This window comes from Sinocyclocheilus grahami, unplaced genomic scaffold (assembly GCF_001515645.1).
Source record: "Sinocyclocheilus grahami isolate Dianchi unplaced genomic scaffold, SAMN03320097.WGS_v1.1 scaffold574.1, whole genome shotgun sequence".
Taxonomy (NCBI): domain Eukaryota; kingdom Metazoa; phylum Chordata; class Actinopteri; order Cypriniformes; family Cyprinidae; genus Sinocyclocheilus; species Sinocyclocheilus grahami.
This window is the reverse complement of record NW_015505753.1, coordinates 387,221-395,430: the sequence shown is the minus strand read 5'-3', so window position 1 is coordinate 395,430 and position 8,210 is coordinate 387,221.

The following is an 8,210-nucleotide window of genomic DNA, read 5'->3' as shown; positions in this document are numbered from 1 at the left end:
CAGAGATAGGTTGGAGTGCTAAGTGTTCCCGGCATGTCTTACTCGGATGCATCCACCAAGTGTTCTTTTTTTTTCTTTGCATGGAATGCCAGATACAGCCTGGCAGAGATCAGAGCACGCCTGACCCTTGACTTGTCACTTCCCTTCTCCTAATTGTCCTTCATTCCAGCGAGCTCTATTTTAAAGTTTCCTGTGCTTTGATCGTGAAACCATCTAGGAAACTCTTAGCTGTATTTCCCCGAACAGCCACGACCTTCCCACCTAAATGCACCCCTTAAACCTTGGTGGAAATCGCAGGTGCCATCTGCCGCCGGAGGGCGAGTTTAACGTTGGCTGACTTCAAGTCATTTAGACAATGTCGCAATGTTAGATTGATGATATCAGTGCTCTCGTTTCCCATGGCACAAAGCGTAGCACGTGGGAGGCAGCACAGTAACCATATCAGGCAGTGTGTGCCAGGGGCTCGCTCTGAGGAGCGCTAACTGTTTCTTTCATTTCATTGTGTGGGGTGGTAATTGGCATTAAGCGCTACTCTGGCGGCTTTAACCAGCTTCTGTGTGTGTGAAAGGGAGAGAAAGAGACAGCTAAAGCTGCCTTAGTTCACTTCCCAGCCAACATTAGCTCGCATGGCAGGCCAGGGCTATTGTGCTATCTCACTTTTGTTACACTTAAGAGAGGGACTCCAAACCGGTTCTGCAAAAAAAAAAAAGGGGTCTCTGTTGATAGATTTATTTGCCAGGTAAAAACGCTCGGCTGTGAAACGCAGGAGAAACAGAAGGGTGTGTGTGTGGGAGGAGGGTTAAAGGATAAATGAGGAAGAAAAAAGAAGGAAAAGAGTGCGACAGAGACTGAGACATGGGCTATTGCCAAGAGACACATCAAAGCGCTCCCTTGATGTTTATTTTGAATGGGCACTAATGGTTTCTGAAGGCAAAGAATTGCAGCAGGAAGACGAAAAGAAAGAGCGAGAGAGACAGACAGAAGTATGGAGCCAGGCAGCAATCCTGTGAGGGCACAAATATTCTCATCTTGTGTCTCTAAAAGGAACAGCAGGGTGTGGTAATGGTGGAGATGCTAAGACCAGGTTATGATTACATCCACCCATATTCTGGGTGCACGGCTTTGAGCCTTTGCCCAATGAGCTGCGCTTGTCTTTGTTTTTGTAGTTCATCAGCCATTTATAAATGTTTTTCCTGACCCACAACTTTTTTGTTTTCGTGCCCATTCTCTTTATACTGAAATCAGCAAATTTTAAAGACATTGAACTAGCGCTAAATAAAGAAAAGTGTGCATGTTTGCATGCTTGTGGGTCCTGGAAGTAGATAAAAGGAGCCAGAAAGCATACCACATTGCTGCGGCTTCTCTGTGAATACAGACGGTCGATGACTTTAGAATGTGTCATGTCTTCACTTGCTCTAGCGCCTCAGTTCCAGCACCCCATGATGTTTTGCCTGCTTCAGGGGAGACTTTTATGTCATATCACCTTTGAAACACACAAAATCTCCTGACCTATCTTTTGCCGTGCCTGTATACACCCAACTGAATCCACACAGCTGTCACTGCAGATCTATTTTTCAATCATCTTCCTTTATTTCTAGACTGGTACAAAATATGTCCTATACAGGTATTTAATTCATTTTTCACAATAGAATACTATTTTACAATCAGTGTTGGGTGTAATGCATTACCAAGTAAATAATTATTGTAATTACTTTTCTCTTAAAAAAAGTAAAGTAAGGGACCATTTATTAGTTACTTCTGATGTGATTGCATTAAATACCAAATAATTTTATATTATTTATTTCTAAATAAATAAATTAATTAATAAAAGAGCAGTTTCATGTTTATCCCTGTATTGTTCAACTGCCAAAGGTTGACATATAGGAATTATAAAATAAATAGTAATAATTAATTAAATACTTTTTATAAAGTGCAATTAGTGTAGTAAAAGATTTACACTGTTAAAGATGTAATTAGTAGCTAGTAATTAATTACTTACCAATTACTTTACAATATACTGCAAACTACACAGTATACACTGTATAATACTATAAATAGCAAGTGAGTGTGCAGTAATCTGTAAACTGACAATCAATAAACATTATTTAAGTGAATTTATGGCTTAATTCAAAATGACATATTAGCATTATCTGTTACATAAATATATGGTATCATGTTGCAGGTAAGTGGTAAAAGGAGCCTATTTGGGAGCCAGATCCAAAAAAAGAACATAGAATAAGTTGCAGTGCGTCCGAAATCACGTACTGTCTGTGTAGGTACTACATTTGAATTTGAATTTGAACTTACTTTGTGGCCGTTAAAAAAGTATGTTTCATATAGTATGAATGTGTATAGTATGGGTGCTTCTCAATATCCCTCCTCGTTTCCTCGCTCCTTCGTCCTCCATCCTATAACCCGGAAACTGATCGAGCTCAGCCATCTTGTAGGACATCTCAATTATCTAACTGCACCGCGAGGATCGAGGAGTGAGGAGGCTTCCTGAGTTGTCATGAGTGAGAATACACAGGTGTATCCTTTTGGGAAATGTTTTATCGACTAAACGTGACGCACGTATAAATTCTCCTCCCCCTTCACATCTGTCGTAATAATTTGCATTTTTTTATTTTACCTTTGCCGTTTAAATAAACCATACATGTCATTTCAACAGGGTATCTTGCTTTATTGATATTTATTATGAATGCCTTAAAGGGGTGGTTGATTGCGATTTCACTTTCTTAACGTTAGGTAGTTTGTAATGTTGCTGTTTGAGCATAAACAATATCTGCAAAGTTACGAAGCTGAAAGTTCAATGCAAACGGAGATATCGTCTTTTAAAATTCTGTCAGTTTAATGCCTACAAAAACGGCTGGTAGGGACTACAACAAGTTACTCCCCGGGTTTGTGACATCACAAACCCAGATAAACCCCGCCCTCGGGAAAAGGCAGCAAAGGGGGCAAGGCCATGCTGCACTGCTTTAGAGAAGAGGAAGAGAAAACTAGAGATGCACGTAAAAATCTATTCATATATGAATCGCGATTCTGTCTTCTAACGATTCTAATGGATTCACAGGTTTCAAAATCAATGTTCAAAAGCAGCAGTTCTCAAACTGTTCCTCGCGTTCCCCTGCTCTGCATCTCTCTCTCTCTCTCATTCAGCTCAGCTCCGACAGTGAACTGTTCCAATTATATTCTTATTTTCACATAGCTATGAGAAGCATTAAACATGGGTTGCTGTACTGTATTAAAGCTTTAATCAGGATAAAACCGTATATTAAAAGCTAACATAAGCAGTAGCATTTACAACAGCATATCTAAAAGTATGAGACAACAACAAACAAAAAACATGGGGTAACACTTTACTTGAAGGGGTGTGCCTAAGACTGGCATGACACCTTCATAATCATGACATGACACATATCATGAATATGGAGGTTGTATGCATGTTTATGACAACTGTCATTAAGTGTCATTCGCTCAGTTATGTAATTTTTAATGCAAAGATGACATTGTTTGAGATGTCTTTGTTATGGGCTATGGTTAGGGGTAAGGGTAGGGGTAGGTTAGGGTTAGGTCAAATAATGTCATATTTGCATTAAAAATGACATTACTGAGCGAATGACACTTAATGACAGTTGTCATAAACATGCATAAAAAACCAGTCATATTCATGACATGTGTCATGTCATGATTATGTAGGTGTCATGTCATGATTATGAAGGTGTCATGTCAGTCTTATGCACACCCCTTCAAGTAAAGTGTAACCAAACATAGGCCTACCATTAAAAGCCGTGCTTGCACAGGTTCTGCACGATCCTCTTCAATAATATCCTCTGCTTCTCAATTGGGCTCAAACTGATAAGCGATATTAACAACGCCGTTGTTTACAATACAGCCGGAGCACATGCCGCTGAGGAGAGGGGCGGGACGTTTAGACGCGCACTAGAGGCAGTTTAGCCAATCACAACACACTGGGCTAGCTAACCAATCAGAGCCCATCGCCTATTTCTGAGGGCGGGGCTTCATAAAAACAGGAAAAGATCAGCCTGTTTCTCAGAGAAGGGACAGAGCGTTGTGGAATAAAGGTAAATTATGTGAAAAATAATGCGTTTATTTAAACGAAGCATTAACACGTTAGACTGCACCCCATAAACACAACCAAGCCTAGAAAAAACCCAGTGAACCAACTCTTTAAATAACAAAATTTAACAACATATGGGGAGATCTCTTTAGCGCAGCTGATGACACTTTTAAGTGACGATTAAGTGGTCAAGAATATTCCAATGTTCATCCTTTGATTCCTCTGTTCTCATTTCCCTTCCTTGCATACTTCCCTCGTATCCTAAGGGAGTGGAGCTAAGACGCGAGGAAAGGAAGCGAGGATGCACAAATAAGAATTGAGAAGCTATATAGAGGTAATACTATACTATACTATATAGTAGGTAAGTATTTGGACGCAGTGTTGGTTAATTTTTGTTTCATATGGCGCAAGGTAAATGGAAGTCAAGTTGAGCACATTGTGGGATACAGTATTCCAAGCAATGAGCTGTTGTATTCAGCCATTTTTTTCAAATGTTGTAAGCCACCCTTATATTCCATTCATACAGAAGATCTGCATACTATGCACGGTATACATACCATATGTGCAGAAACAGTATGTTTTTATGATATCCCAAACAAAGCCTCAACATATGAGCAGATATATAGATGTTTGCGCTAAATAATTGTTTTGAACTAATTTTGTTTTTTTTGTTATTAAAAAGAAAAGAAAAATAATAATAAGCACAACATCTTTTGTAAGTACTTTTAAAAAGCTAAAGCTATTAATGCTAACAGGAGACAGATCCCTCCCCAAAATGCTATTTAACAGCTGTCTCTTAGAGCCCCTGATTGAGTGGATAGCTTCAGAACAATTCTTATACTGCCTTTTATATTGAAAGGTCATCACAATATTGTTAAAATACCACTTTCTTCGCTTTCATCATAAAAGGTCACACTGTATACCCGAAGATCCCCTTGGCGTCTTTAAAGGTAAGCGACTGTGCCTGCCGCCATTGTTGAGTCAAGCGTTCGCTTGAGCAAGTATTTCTTCTTTTAAGACTTCAGGAGAAAATTGTCTTTTTTGAAACCGAGGTTCAGGGGTAGCAACAATTTTATTTGTAACCTGCATAGTATGTAAACTTTAATACAGGGCAAACAGCTTTGTGCTCAAGTGCTTAAGTCAAAGGTAAAGAGTATATATAAGCTTGTATGATCCCAAAATTCCTACAGTTCCCACATTATCTCTTCTACCCTGTTGCTTTTAAGGTCTTCATAAACTCAGGCGATACACCAAGCAGTGGCCTATCAAAATGATATACACTTCTGTGTTTCATACCATGTACAAACCTTTTCATGGCATATTAATAACAAATGTGATCTTTCTTGTCCACCCTCTCTGAGTATTTGGCCTCCTCTTCTTGCATTGTGCTCAATCATAGCGTCTCCTTCCACTGTGAATAGAATGGACAGAAGATAAAACAGCGCAGTGTACAAAAAGTTATCTGGGATGCTCTGCCTCAAAACATCAATTATGTTTGCCATGTAAAGTTTGTCTTATGCTTTTGGTGCCCAGCTTCAGTTAAATGTGAAATCAGTTCTCTTTCAGCCAATGCCTGTTTACTTCCCTCGGCTGAAAGATCTGTGTGATTGTTGTCCATTGTCATTTCCTCTTATTGTTTCGTCTTTGTTCTCATGACCTCATTTTTGTTGTTTTTTATTGCTTTTTTATCTTTCTCTCTCTGCTCTGCAAGGGTATGGGTACACGGTTGAGGGGTCACAGGCTTAGAGGGGAAGAGTACATGTGCAAATTTTTATGGCTAACCACATGTGTTTTTAGATATTTGGGCCTCTATTTCTCATGGAAAGGCAGTTGGGGGTAGTGTGGGTTGGGGATGGGATACGGGTAGGTTGGGGGATACTGGTGGTGGGGGGGGGTAGCTGGTGTGGGAGAGAAAAACATATGCTTCTTGTTTGAAGGGTTAAGATGAAGCAGCCATGTTTTTTTCCATGTGAAGTGCAACGGAAATCCAAACATCCCCTCAGTGTATAAACAGCATGACTTCCACGACGCCCTCATATGAGAAACAACAAAATACACCATCATGTGATGCCTGCATGGCTGCATAAACACAATAATGTGTAGGGTACAGGGGGAAGGAGATGCAACATTTTTAGTATGTGGAAACCATCAGTGATTAAGAGATTTGTAAGCCTTCCAATAACCCTCTTGGCCCTCATGTGGCCATATTTCACAACTGGCAATCCACCGGCCATAACGGACACTGCAGACTGGGCACTTGGGAGCCTTAAAATATAAAAATCTAAAGTAAGCTAGAGACAGTGCTTCCGGTGTTGGAATCTCAAACCTTTGACAATCATGTATCCCCAGCTTCCATTGCTTGGTCGAACAGCTACTTCCACACCAAACTCATGCTATTGGCTATGCCAGAATTTGGCATGTCGAACTGCTCAAAGAAAAAATGCTGAAAGTTCTACAAAGGCACACTGTTTACATAGAAATGGCTTTCTAATAATTATATCTGCACATTAAACTGGGATAGGAAAAAGCATTTTAGCATCCAACACATAATTAATCAAGTCATATGAGAAAACTGTCTTAGATTGGGAAAATGAGGGAAACTAAGAAAATTTCCCTAATTACATATTCTTCCATCTAACCTTGGGTTGTGTTTTCTTTCTTATTCAAAGACTATATCTATCTTGAACGCCCCACTTTGGTACATTCAGACAATTACAGCACAGACTCCTTGATGGGTCACTGGAGTTTCTCTTTGGATGGTTATGTTTATAGTGTGTGAGGTAATGTGGAAGATTGTTCCAAACTTCTCCTGCACCAGCATTCCATCAGATTGCTCTTCTGCTGACTTGGAATCAGAAGCAGGAACAGCAGGATTCCGCGGCACTGATCAACCACTCCCATCACTACTGCGTCCAGACCTGCCGCTGAGAGCAGCCGGCTTGGAGAGAGATCACACGATCCTTCTCACCTCGCATGAGGAGTTCTTTACAGAGTGAATGCTCTGGTACACAAAGGGAGAGAAAGTGAGACGGGGCAAGATTTGCGAGGGTGATCAATGCTCAGAAATGTCTAGAGCTGGATAGTGATTTGAAGAGAATGCAAGACCCAAAGGCGCCAGAAGAATGAGGCGGAGATAAAGGGATAGGCACTGGGTGTAAGGACGACCTATTTGCAGAGGAAGTGATATCTTGCTAGGATGATGATAATGGTTAGTAGCGGGAGAGAAAGACCCCCCCCCCAAATGTGAAAAATTAGCCTTTTTGCTCAGTTCTCACTAGTGGGCTGGTGTAAACAAACCAAGTACTTATGCCAGCGTTTGATCTTGTGAACTGTAAAATCTTCCTAACAAAAACAGGAAAATTAGCCCTCGCATTTGGAGGCAGGAGGGGCTGAGTGACAAAAGCTAGTGGGAAGATTTTTTCAGCAGCTTTGAATGTTGTTTTTCACTGAGTTTCCTCTTTGAGCTAAGGTTTATGTTATGATTTTAATGTTCATGCAGCTGAGCTCTATTATACTAGACCAAGCCTCTACAATCAGTAATGAAACTGTTAATCCCTAATTAATATTTATGGGAAGTCTCAATAATTTTACTGTTTGATAAAGTAAGGGTCATTACTACTTACCTCAGACAACAATTCTGACTTGTTCCTTAATTTATAAAAAAACGTTGCATTATGTTATTGATGCAACTGCCACTATGGGACTGCAAGAGAAAGACCCAGCTTCTTTCTGTCAGAAATCCAATACTTTTGTGTTAAGCATGCGAGGAAGTAAAATGCTGTAATATGTAATGCTGAACAATCTGACTCTGTTGCAGCCTGAATTAAACTGCTGGTTTCATCTGGCCAGAGGAGAACAATGGAGTTTGTTCATGATTTTTTTTTTTTGGCATATTTATTACCATTTTTATAACCACAGTTTTACTACAAATACCATGGTTAAACTATGGTTAGTATAGCAAAACCATTTGTGGTTTAACTATAGTAACCATGTTTTTATTTAATGTTTTTTTTATATTATTTTTGTAGTAAAAACATTGTTAATTTTCATAAGTGACAGATATCTTGACCAATAATCAGTATCATGTACACCCAGACACAGTTGTACTATATAGTCCATATTTATGTATATG